Source organism: Galendromus occidentalis, unplaced genomic scaffold, assembly GCF_000255335.2.
Source record: "Galendromus occidentalis unplaced genomic scaffold, Mocc_1.1 scf7180000077511, whole genome shotgun sequence".
NCBI lineage: Eukaryota > Metazoa > Arthropoda > Arachnida > Mesostigmata > Phytoseiidae > Galendromus > Galendromus occidentalis.
In genome coordinates, this window is record NW_003805499.1 from 110379 (window position 1) to 123664 (window position 13286).

The following is a 13286-nucleotide window of genomic DNA, read 5'->3' on the forward strand; positions in this document are numbered from 1 at the left end:
TCGATGGGACGGCCGTCAGCAGCAGAGCACTTAGATCTTAGAGGAAGCAGGCGAGGAGACCCTAACTTCTTCCATGTGGACGGACCTATGGCAGTGGCATCTGCCCCGCTGTCGACACGGAGCCGTACTGGAATCCCGTTGATGGCGAGCGTGATGAAAGCGCGAGAACCATCGTTGTTATCGGTCAGAGATGATAGCCGGATCGCGTTCACTCGATTATTTCCCGTTGAAGCCATGCAAACCTTTTTGAGGTGGCCTTTCTTGCCACAGCCGTTGCATTTGCTTTTTAGGAAGGGGCATTGTGAGCGAAAGTGACTGCCTTCACAACCCTTGCACTTGGAATTGGGTTGTTGACGACTGCCGCGTGGTGGAGGACGAGCGGCCCGTTGTGAGGTTACCTGGTTGATGCTGACTGGGTTTTCGTCGACCGAGTTGAGGCCGATAGTCGCATCCTCTTGTCTTCTGACGTGTTGCTTTACTTTTTCCCGTAGCTCGAGTAGATCGATACCGGGTTTTTCGTCGAGAGTTCGAAGAACCACCGCACGAAAATGATTGAACGAGGGACCCGTAGCCATCAGCAACGCCAAGAATTTCTTGAATTGATCTGCCGTAAGGTTGTTCACCTCGAATTCGTCGCCTTTGAGATTGCAGAGATTCAGAATCTCTTCCGGATGAGTTCCCGCAGGCGATCGGATGTTCAGTATGTCGAAACGACGTCGGAAGAGCGACTTCGTCGGACCGAAAAGTTGATTGAGGATTCCGAGCAGCTCATCGAATGTTTTAGATTCGGGCTTCGCAGGAGATACGTGGCAGCGGAGCCGCGTGTACTCCTCGGTGCCGAGCGCCTTGAGAAGGACCTTAGCTCGAAGACTCGGTGACTCGACGCACTCTTCGAGTATGCCTTGATTCCGACTGTACCACTCCGGAAAAGTGTTGTCGGCATCGGGCGCATAGTTGAAGGTACCGAGGAGAACCGTTGCATTCGTCAGAGCCGTGGACACACGTTCAGAGCTCGGCTCTGTGGTTGAAGTGTCTTTTCTCCTCCTTGGTACTCAACTTTGATAGAATACCTGTCAGGGTCTTGAGTATCTTCGAGAGATCTTCTGGTTGATCCACCGGCATCTTGTCTTCTTCCTGCACTAAGTCCGAAGCGACTGCGCCAATATTGAGTTCTGTGCTTAGAGGTAGGGAAGTAACGACGTGGCATCAACTGTCTGGACTACTGAATAACTTCTATAACGAAGTTATCAGCCTTTTTATTGGAACCGGAATCGATAGAGGGCGAGGAGGACCTAACAAGGATGAAGCGCAGTACTCTGATACCCGCAGATAAGGCGCACAAAGATTCGCAGAATTCGGGAATCCAGTCCCTGATCACCCTCATGGATGGAATCAGCTAGAGTCACGAGATTTTTCTCCCGCTAGGAGGCTCACAGAACTTCCTAATAGTTTTCCGAGGAGCATTGCTTGAGAGTTGGGGGAAAATCGAGGCATCAGGATACAGCGAGGCTCACTTCCGCATCCGAAATCATTCTTGGAGTCCGAGGGCGTCCTCTGATCATTAGACTCCCTTGGAAAGTGAAGAGAATCATGTTCGAGCGTATGTTCATGAATCGATGAGCATTTTCAGGACCTCAAGCCTTCAATGGATCCGGTGAGGGGCATTTCGCGATCAGAGCCCGTGGAAAATGAGCTCAGTGCGAGGGGATACTCGGGCATGCCGAACCCGAACGCCCGATGGGAGACAGGTGATGTTTTCCGAGGAATAAATGTAGGTGGCCCGTCTGCGGATGCTAGAATACCCATGGAGGAGCATGGAGTACCATGTTCTCGACTCCTCTGCCAACGAGCACAGGGGACGAGAATCGAGAGTTTGAGCGACGCCGAAGTCGGTGGGAACGGAGCAGGCAGAAGACAAGATTAAGTTCGTCGCAGATGTATCTGCAGGACGCAAAGCTGTCGCGGCAAGCACGTCCACTCGCTTCTCGGATGGAAGCATGATTGTTCAGCGACTGGGACGATTCGGAACGTCCGCACTCCCACGAGCACTTACATGAACGTGTGATCTTTCTACGTTCAATTTGGACGCCCTGTCATCGTTTCGAGCGGCCATCTGGTCGTCTCAAGATATCGAGAAAGCTTCTCCCCTAGCCCTCGCTGACGATCCTCGGGTTGACGATGGCCGTGGAGACATCCTTCAGCGTTAGGGGCAGCGGACCTCTCTCCCTGGCAGACCACAATGGCTCGCGTGGGAGCACTTAATCCAAAAGTAGAGCCAGCTCCTTCAGTCGTTCATTGCGAAGTGACATGACGGAAAGATATCCCGCGGCTACTGGAAAAAAACGCATGGCGAGGGAACGCGACCGAGAAGGAGATGGCCCCTTCGGAAATCGCTGTCCTAAGATTGTACTCAGTAGTTCACCGCCGGACTGCAAAGATGTGGGCGGAGGGGATGGGACCCCGGGGAAGAGCTCAGCGAAAAGAAGTGACTCGTAAGGAGTACAGCAGCGAGCTGCAACAGGACGAAATGAGTCTCGCTCTCGCTGGCCATTTTCCTTCTGCATCTCCTCCGCTGCGACCGTTCAGCGTGGGGTTGAAGGTTCGCAGACCGCTTTTCCAGGGTTATCGAGAGGGGATGAAGAGGCATCATTCCTCCTAATCGATGTTGGTCGGTGAAGTCCTTCTTCTGCTCGAATTCACGGTGCTCCCACTCAGAGGCGGATTTCTGGAAGAATGATTTCGGAAGAATTTCCTCGAGACCCGACGCAGGCATTTGTGGACTCTCGAGCTGTTTACACAATGGGCCGAGTTTTCAGAGACATGGACCGTTGGTCTGAGCTATCCATGCGCCCAACGGGATGTCTCTCGCCCTGAGAGTGGGGAACTTCAACTTCAGAGGTCGCAAGAAGGCAGCGCTCTAATGTGTACACGCATTACTGCCATAAAGTTTATGACGGAGCGGCTCCCCCTCCGTCCATATAAAGCGTCTGAATTGCAAGTAATAAAATGAATTCTTCTTAGGGCGTGACTGGACAAACGCAGGGCTATCCGGGAGAGCGTGAGAGTTGGTCTTCCTCGATCGATTCCGCTTGTGGCCTCGGATCAGCCGCCACATTGTCCTTGGGACTCGAGCACTAGAACTTCCGACTCTTCGTTCACGGGTCTGATGACTCTTCGACTATCCCCGAAACAATTCTGACATTTGCAATTTCATTTCAGCGTGGAAGTCGGACCAATCAGCACCATAGACGCCGACAAGCACACAACACGTGCGGCCGTAGCGAACGAACCTGTTACGACCCGGTATCTGTTTTCCGGATAGGTGGACTCCGCGTCTGGGTGTGACTCGCTCCTAATTATATTCTTCATTCAGAACAGAGTAGTTCAGCCGTGAGCCAACACGTCGGAGGGGGCGGACGTGTTTATATTCGGCGAAACGCTCCGAATTACTCCATGAAACTTCTTCCCTGAGCCGATTCTCGAAATTAAATTCATCAGCCAGCTGACGAAACTATTTCTTCTCAAAGTCTTTTCAGCTGAAGCCTCCTCGTTCCATGGCTGGAATAATCCTGGCGCACGGTCGGCTCGAGCATAATGTTTGAAGTTTCCAACTTCAAACTTCATTATCATATATGCCGGTCGTCGGCGCGTTTCTCTCCTAGTTGCGAAACAGCTCAAACATTGTCCCAATGATCCAGGCCCGCGCTCTCATGGTCAGCACTTATTCTGTAGGATAAAACGAACGATCACGTTCCTCACTTCTCGACGGGTCTCGAGTTTCCTCATCGTGGGCAGGCAGGTAAATGCCTATCCGGAAGGAGTCGGTACCGGAAACAACATCAAAATCGAAGTGACCCGCTAGCCCTTCCTCCACAGGACGGGTGGGTGATGAGGACGAGATGCCGATGATATATTGAGCTACTCTCCGAAGCCTATAAATGAATCGTGATGCTTGGAGCTAATAGGCATTCGTTATCGGAATGGGTGCGATGAGAATTGTATCATATGCTTTGTTCGTAGTTGAGGAGTGTTGATATCAGTCCAGACCAAAGACAGCTCCCCTAATAATCGATTACGGCGTGTTCGAGGAAATTTTCCCCTAGTAGGAGGCAATGAACCATCTGTGGCCGCGTCGGAATCCTCCCTCCATCGGCGCGGATCCCAAACAAAGTACAGCAAGGTTTCTTGGACGAGAGCGATGGCCTTCCCAGCTCCGTGGGCGGACGGTAGCTAGGTTGGCGGACGATCTCTGGATGCTGCGAATTGACTCAATGGGGATAATTCGCCAGTCTCGAAGAGTCTCCCGACTCTCAGGAAACGGAACTCGTGTTCGGCTATACCATTCCGATTCGGGCTGCCGAATGACCGTCATACAATCGAAGCTCTCTGAGGAGGAAAACCTCAGCGTCGCTCCACAGAGCGCCGGGGATGCTCCGGGGAGTGTTTGAAATATGGTACTCCTCGTTCATGGTGTTTGGATCAAATATTAACTCAAAACGAACTGCAGTCTCGTGGATAATTCATTAGCACAGGTGTGTAGTAGCGTCGAGTGAAGTGCACCTTCAACTGCACGGGAACTGTGCGTATGTCGATCCTTAGAGCGCTGTTCTCGAAAGCTGCCTCCGATTCCTGAGATGATGGTGCTTCCGCTAGAACGGCATCTGCTACTGATGTCTTGAACGATGTAGTCGATGGACACGATGTAGTCTGTTCGACGGCGCGGTGCTGGCAGGACAAAGTCGCCGACTGAGCGACGTACCGACACAGAGACAGACACACAGATGGATGAACGGGACACGCAGGCGTTAGACTTGCTGCAGGACCGACGCGGGGCTCACGCCCGGCCCAATGTACGGCTAGATTCAATTATGAATTTCCTGCTTTGCTTGTTCTCTTTACGCTTGGGCCTCCCATTTGTTTGCCTTGATGAATGATTTTATCAATTTCAGACTCGCTTTCCATTCCGGGCGCCATGCGTCGTCGTGAGACTTTTTCTTAATTTAATTTATTTCGAACGGATCTGTTGAACGAGGAACTTGAATCCGAGATTGTTCTCTCAAAGTCCATTCCAGATCCATCTGTCACATTCACAACGCTCGATCGATGTGTCGGATCAGATAGGATTTGTGCTTCTCTTTGATGATCGAGCTTCTTTTTTCGCCGGGTTTCTTGGCCGAACCGACTTCAAGCTGGCGGAAACCTCACTACTAGGGAGACGAAACGAGCCACTATCATCGGAGCCTAAAGGTCCGCAGAAGCTCGGTTAAAACTCGACGCCAACGGAGCCGAAGAGAATCCGTGTACGTTGGGCTTCAACGGTGGTGTCCCCATCGTAAACAGTGTTATCTCCTGTTCCTCCGTCAAGGTTATTAAGTCTGCGAATGAGGACAGATTGCGTCTTCGAAAGAGCTTCGTCAGGGCTTCCCAACGGTTGCAAAAATCTTATATTTGTTGCCGCCGCAGCCGCCATCACCATCAATGCCGTCGAAGCAGCTGCTCATCAGAATCTTGGCCGATGAGAATTCATGGAGCCAGAAACGAGAGAGCTCCTCATGACGTAAAGTCGGACCTAGACGGCGAGTTTATTTATTTTCGCTCCTCGGCGGATCTCGGCGAGAGGAGAACTGATGGTAACGATCCATTCTAGAGAACGCGTTCGAATCAGACTCCGTCCTCTAGCGAGCTAAAGCGATGGGAGACATTTCGGCGACGACTCGGAAAATGCGTCAAGCTTCGCTTTGGTCTAAATTGAGTTCAATCTTCGGCAAAGATTGAAATCCTCCCCTCTGAGGAGCAAAACTGGAATTCTTCATCTCAAAGACATCGACGAGGAAGAAGAGCAGAAAGCGATGTCGCTGCGGCACCTTTTCATCACCGCGGCGAGGCACGCCGTCGGTTGACATCAATAAGTTGGTCAGAGTCGTGAGCCTCGCCACCTGGCGAAATGAGAGTGGATTGGGACTGTTGGCGCGCCCGTTCCTCGCTATTGCTCGCCGGCTGTCACAAACAGAAATTGTGAGCAAGTGCAAACTGAGTTTTCTATTTGGAGCTTCAACGACAGTCCCGCCGCAGTCATTGTCGGCAAACAGAAGACGACCCCAACGAACGCCGACCGCTCGCTCGGTCGCCCGTTCTCCGACCCGCACGCCGGCCAACTCACTCCGGCAACCTTGCTTGTCGCCGTCGACGTCGTCGCCGCGAAGGAGAACACTGTCCTCCATAGCGAATTTCAGGGGGGGAAGTCAACTATTCGAGGACGGTCGCAAGAGCCTTCGCACCACGGGCTCATGCAAGTGTTCGCGCGTGGTCCCGAAAAATGGAATCATCAGTCAGGCGGGAAACTAGAAGAATTCGATTTACGTAGTCGAGTCATCCGTTCCCTGGAGCTGTTGTCAGTGCAGTTTAACTTGACGGAAACAGATTGAGCGAAGAAATCGCGCCGGTGATTCCGGGGAGTGTCTCGCTTGGAGCAGACAAGAATTTTTTTCCGACTCCGGGCTGCGAGAGCAAAAAGGGATTCCAGGAAATCGTCGTTTAAGCTGACACTATCGAGAATGAAATTCCGTTCGATCAAATAGGAAAAGTTTGGACATTTCCTTTCTCTGGAATTTCTGGTCACTCATCGAGACGTTCTCGTGGCTGGAATAACAAGTTCTCACGCTTAAGAAAATTTATCGGTGACCCGCTCCGTGGAGTATCGTCGAACCTTACTCTGCCAGGCGAGCCACCGAAAAGTACTCGAAAGTTGGTCAACGACCCATCGGGTTGAGTGCATGCGAGTTTGTTTGGGAACTTGTGGCGAGACTCTCCCATCGCCGAGGCGGCAGCGTCTCCGTGCCCCGAAGGTTCGTCGGAGAGTTCGGTTCTGGAGCGGCTGTTAGTTGAGTGCGCGGTAGCCTGCTTGAAGTATTCTTGCCCCATCTCGTTGGTTGCTTTCAGAACGGCGTCTGTTCCGACCAATGATTCCCAGAGGGATCCTTATACGGAGCGTTTGTCGTGAATAATGTGTCCCGGTTTGACCGCCGGCCGGCCGCCCCGCCACTCCTGCGAGAGACAAATGTCGGCTGCCCCGCTGCTTGGGCGTGCGGTGACGGGGGCCGTTTCCACGCTGAGTCTAGCATCCCTCGAATTACAAAGCTTATGCGATGCGAGAAATAGGAGACCGAAAATAAGGGACAGGGAGGGACCGGAACAAGCAGCGTGTCTCTGCCGTCCTCTGTTACCCTTGTACTCTGCTAACGGAGAGCGAGAAGAGGAGATCGCACTCCGTCGGCAGGCCTTCTGAGCTGCTTATTAAAAGTTGCCGACGACGTTTTCACGTCAGCGGCCACGGCGGCGACGACCGAGACACCCGTGCCACTTTTCTAAATAAATAATTGAGCCGTTATCATAATGAGATATTACGTCGCATGCGTTCTAGAACAGCGTTCTCTCTTATTTTTTATTCGTTTCCTAGACTCTAGGACCTAGAGTCTCGACCGAGAAATGTCGACCGTCTCCGAGTTCATGGAGTGACTCGGGTTATGGAGTGACGTCCCGACTTCCGGCGCGGTATACAATGCTGTTCGAAGTCACCCTCTGATAATTATTTCCACCTCGAGTCCTATATGTTGCTCGAGTGTCGACCTCGAATCGGTATGAGATAGGCCAAAGTGGAAAATTCGATATCCCTCTCGGAGGGCTTCCGCATCTTCACGCACCGTCTCCCAAGCTTCAGAGAAGCTTCAGCGACGAACGAGGAGACAGAGATTGACTTGGTCCTGAGGAACCTCAGGGATCACCTAGGCCTAGGCGGATCGGAGATCGTGTGCATCGTGATTGACTTTATCCAACTGAGGCGAGGACTCCCGAGATTCTTCTATGGGACGATTTATTTGTAGAACCTTATTCTTGCGCTCGTTTGCCGCGCGGTCCAATATGCTCGACAGTTTATGGCTTGCCGGTCGAGCTATGCCCACCAGCCACCATGGGACGTCGTCGTCATGAGACGTCGTTTTCTAGCTCTCGTCGTCTTCTCTCCCCTCCTTCCATTCACTGGTGCCCGTGTGCGGAGCATCCTATCATCTGGGCCGACCGACCGTGCGTCCGCGCATCCTGCTTGTCCGTCTGCCCAGCGAGGTACTCCCTCGAGGAGCTTTTCTTTTGTGTTTTTTTTTCAGATGGCAGACCACTCGCCTCTTGGTGGTCACTCAGCCACGAGAAGAATATATGACGCAAGGGTCTGAGCGTAAGGAGAAAGTAACAGAAGAATAATGCTGACCCTGGAAAATGCCGTCGTTTCGTCAAGGGTCTCGTCCTGCATCGCTGCGAGATTTATCTGCGAAAATGATTCCCGAGGTCCGGTACGATTGCGGAACCCGAAACTCCGTGAAACATGTTTTCTTGCTCCCATGAATTCCTCGGCACTTGCAATCCAATGTGACATCCGGAGTCGTATCGATTAGAGGGCCGTATGACCTCGCAGGCAAAGTTGCTCGAAACTTTTGGAACTCAACACTGGCGAGTCCATGGTAGCGGCAATTTGGTGCGAGCTCTCCGCTAATACTGCCTCGCTGTTCTTCCATTGTCGTCGACGTCGTCATTGTTGTTACCACCGCCACCGTTGATGTTGGCAAATGAAGTCCTCGAGCGATTTGGCGCGCTTCCCAAATTCGCCACATGGGTTGAATGGCGGAAAGCGCGTGAGAGGACCAGGACAAACGAGCGATACAACTATAGGCGAAGCCAGAATAGATTGCGGACGAGGGAAACATATCTTTTTTTGGTGTCTTGCCTTTCACGCTGGTTCGTCCATCCGTTCGAGCGGCAATCTCTTCGTCTGTCCGTTGGTCCGTGCAAGCGTCCGTTCGTCCGTCCACGAATCCGTCGTCCGCCGCCCGTCTGTTGATCTGTGGGCAAATGCTTTGTCCTCTCGAATGTCCGTGCGTCCCTCCATCGGTCAAAGAGCGTATGCTCCGAGCCCATGACGACCCGTTTGCCGCCTGGATTGTTGGCCGGGTCTCATCCACTTGGTGTCTTAGCTCGTATCCACTATTGTTTCCTTGCTTTATGGTATTGCTACCGCTAGCCGGCTGAGCGTAGGCTGTTATCTCGATCTCTCCCCTCGGCTTGCTTCCACGCTCGCTCGCCGGTCTGACTGACTGCCTGGCGTGGTTACTGGCGGAATGGCGACCGCTGCTTACATTGCATCGAATAAGCCGGGGGCATTTCTATATGTGTCCGTCGGGCCTCGTCTAGCTCCTCAGCGAGCTCGCTCCTCTCGCTGCTCACTTATAGTGAGCGTGAAGCCTCCCCTTCTTATTCCTCTTGCTCCCGTAGGGCCTCCGGCCGCTCCCGTTTCACTCTTCCCGACTTTATGTCCTCTTCTGCTGTGATTGTTCCTGATCCGAATATTTGTCAAAACCAACCAGGACCAACTAGTTAATCAGGAGGCTCGCAATCGTAAGCAAGATGTTCCATTCTTGGAGATCACGCATTCGCGTCTCAACGGGACGATCTCAGCGTGCTCAAATTGTCCCCCCGAGACATAGAGCCATGGGAGAGAAACAGACCTACATACATACATACACGTTCGGTTTTCGGTCGTTTTTCGCCGACCGAGTGGAGCGGAACCCTTGCTTGCGCCGGAATCAGGGAGAGAGGTGTAGTAGTTTTCGGGAGGACTCGCATCGTGTAAGGTAAGAATTCCGAAGATACGCGGTCGTCACGAATCCATCATGATCGTCGTGCTTATTTGCTCAACATTGGGCGAGCGCGGGCGATTTTCATTAGCTGTTCCAATACCTCAGGTCGAGAGTAAGACAAACCCTCGATCGGGACCAGACAGCATTTGCCATCGGAACATTCGATGGGGGACGATAGAACAGAGATTAGGACCACACAGATTTCTCCATCGGTGGGATGGATTCATCAATTCACCATCGGGGGAACGATTCAGAGGGAGAATCGGGAGCGAAGCGATACAATTGTATGAGGGCCGAACTAGATTATACTAGCTTCGAGTCGGCGGGAACTCACGTCGGCTCCGCCACGTAAAAAATCCAAGGGTTCTACAACGAAAGACTTGCTTGCTTCGCAAAAATGCTCCTCTCGATTTTTATATTTTCTCCCTTCTCCCAGAGGCAATCGACTGAGAAGATGAAATAATTGAAAAAGTCCACTGATGGGGTCTTCCGAGGAAATTCTGCTAGCCCTTGATACGACCTAGTGCAAGGCTGTTCTCCTGCAGAATATGACTCGACGTACACATGTATTAGGGAGTCTTGTCGGAAACTCCTGTTTGCCTCGTGATTTCCAATGCGCTAACTTCGATCATCTATTTTGTTTCTTACATCGATGCGAGCCATCATGACCTACGGGTTTTCGCTCCGATAGAAAAGTTCCCTAATTCGTTATCGTAATTTCCCCGACCAGAAGAAATCTCCGGAGGAATGATGCCCTGCATCGCAGATGGAATACATGTGTCCCTACCAGAAAGTATGAAGAATATTCCGTAGATGGAAATGGATCAGAAATCGAGTGAGGGGCATTCCCGGCGTCCCGGTTTTCCGATGGATGAGCTCTCCATCCCGAAGACGTCGGTCGGCCCTAAATCGTAGCAACAGAGCGGGTTTGGGAGCAGAATTCGCAGTTTAGCCGCTGCTCTCTCCAGATCGCTCGAGCGAAAAACAAGGTCACTCAAGGGCCGTGATCGCGCATCGCTCCGCGGCAAGGGCGACAGCGGACGAGAAGGCGGAATGAGGAGCGTCGTCCATAAGTCTCTAAACCCTAAATGAAGGCCGGGACCTCGCCGTCGCCGCGCGAGGGGCTAGGTCGAGCAAGTTCCCTCATTTTTCACCTCGTAGCTGCAATCTCCTGTTTTCCAGTGAGTTGTTGAAGAAAACTTTCCGACTTTCATAAGTTTGGGAATCGCAGGAAGAAGAAATACGAGGTCGTGGAAGCGAAGCATTCATAACCGGGCGAGCCAGCCGCGAGTTTCCAATTTTGAAACGGAGGAGCCGCCGCCGCGAACGAAAGCGGGAGGAAAAAATCAGGGGGATACGACGACGCGGGCTGCCGATGCAAACGCGGGGCGAACACGAAAGCGGAAAGAATTCGAACCGCAAAACCTCAGACAGAAGTCTGCTCGAGTCACTATTGGAAGTTGGACGCGGAATCTCGAACGTCTCGTGAAACCCTCGAAGTGAACGTCTTTAGCCACCGTCAGACCCACTCGAACTCGAACGAGGGCTTTCGAGTTGGCCGGGCTGGGACTAGAGAACGGGTGCAGCCCCGGATCGGTCTCATCTCGAGGCTCGCTCAAGGCGGGTGAGGCTTCCGTGGCAGTGCATCAGTCCCGAGCTCCTTTCAGACAGCGACGGAACGCCAACTAATGATGATTTATGTTGGTCCGCTAATCACTCTGAACACGATGCACTTGTTTCGAGCAAAACCCAACCCTTCTCCGCCACCGAAGGTCATTAAGTTCCAGCGAATTCGTTTTGCCGCATCGGCCACCGAGCTCCCCGACGCGACGGCGGCGGCGAGAACGGCATTTTTTTCCATCTCAGCGAATCATTAGCTACGGAGACTCGTACAGTACTCGGCTCCGAGCGTCGGTCCTGTGACGATAAGATTGTGAGATCACTGAGCGATCTCAGCGACGGACGAAGGGTCGTCGTGGGTCGTGAGGGCCTCGTAAATCAGATTTGCCGAAATACGACTTTGTCGGCGAGTGCCGCTCGGGCACAGACATGACGTAGGTCATGGAGAGCGTCCGGAGCGTCAACTGGCAGTTTTTTACGCGACCTCGATGCTCCTCATGAGAGGCGACCGAGATGACGGTGGCGGCAGTGTCGGGCCATTGTTGGAATCTCTCGAGTGTCCTTCCGGCGAAATTTCTATGATGACTATTCAAAACGTGTCCGGACGAATTGAGGCCAGATGGAGGCGGATGGAATGGCAGAGTTCCGTTGTGGCTGCCGCTTGTTGCTTCATTTGTCCCTTGGATTTCTTCTTGCTCCGACGTTCAGATCGCGCGCGGGACAGCGAGCCCTCCAGCTGGAGCCATCCGTGCGAGCCATTTCCTGTTGAAGGCATGAGAAGAGCCGCAGACATGCTCCAAGTCCCTCTGTTCGCGATTGTTGCCAACGCTTCTTTGTTGTTGAATTTGTTGCTTGCGGCGGACCAGCCAACCTCACAACGAGGGGCTCGGCTAGTCTGTGCGTCGGCGTCGTCGCAACATCTGACTGAGTGCGTCAGTCAGACCGTCAGTCTTCAGACCGGGCGGCGCTCGATGAAAATTTTTCTGCTGTGCGGTCGGTAACTCCTTTAGGAGTATCCGTGTCGTCTTCTCCAAACTGTTCTTGTAGGACGTGGATGCTGCCGAGGATGAAAAAACATATTCCCAGAAAGACCTGGGGAATTCCAGGTAATTGTGCGCTCGTCTATTCGGGACGGCGAATCAAATTTTTCCTGAAAAGGTCACCGAACTCGACATGTCCGTCTTTCCGGAGCATGTCTATCTGAGAGGTAGAATTGCGAACCCTCGAATAAACCCCTGTGATTCGTCAGTAGATATTCCTTCATGCCGACGCGATTGTAATTGCACGCCCGACGGCGAGTGCAGAAATTCGATCGGCGGGAAAAGCAATATTTGCGGGTGACTTCTCCTCCCGAGAGGCTCATCGGTCACTGGCTTGAGGTCCGCATATCTCAGAGCTGGTGAGGGGGACTGCAGCCCGGCGGCGGCGGCGGCGGCGGAAGAGTTCGAGGGGGAGCGGCTTGGGAGAATTGACGGCTTTTGTCCAAATACAAAGGCCCGTTGACGACGACGGTGCATAGGCTTCCCATGACCACGAGTCTGGATTTGGGAGCGACACCGCGTCGTGAGGATGAGGAAGCTCGCAGCCCCCGACGACGCCGAGGAGGAAAATTTACGGAAGGGGGAGAAGGAACACCGGAGCGTGACTCGGGACACCTGGCCTTGATTGCATGCCCGACTCTCCCACCTCTCCCGCCATTCATCTCGCTGTCCCTCAACGGCGCATTGTTCCGCACAATCATAGCTGCAGACGGTCGGTCGGACGGACGGACAGTTCCGAGAGCTCGACAAACGCTTCGGAGATCCTACCCGGCTCGCTCCGAGGGCTGAAGACCCTCTAAGGCATGGGAATCAGCTTTGGAAATCGGTGCAGCGTTTGGTCCATGATCTTCGCCAGATTTCACAGCTTCTCCTTCTTGGCTCGTGAATATCGCCGGCCTTGAGTCCAATTTGCTGAAGCATATTTGTTGATCCGACGATCGGC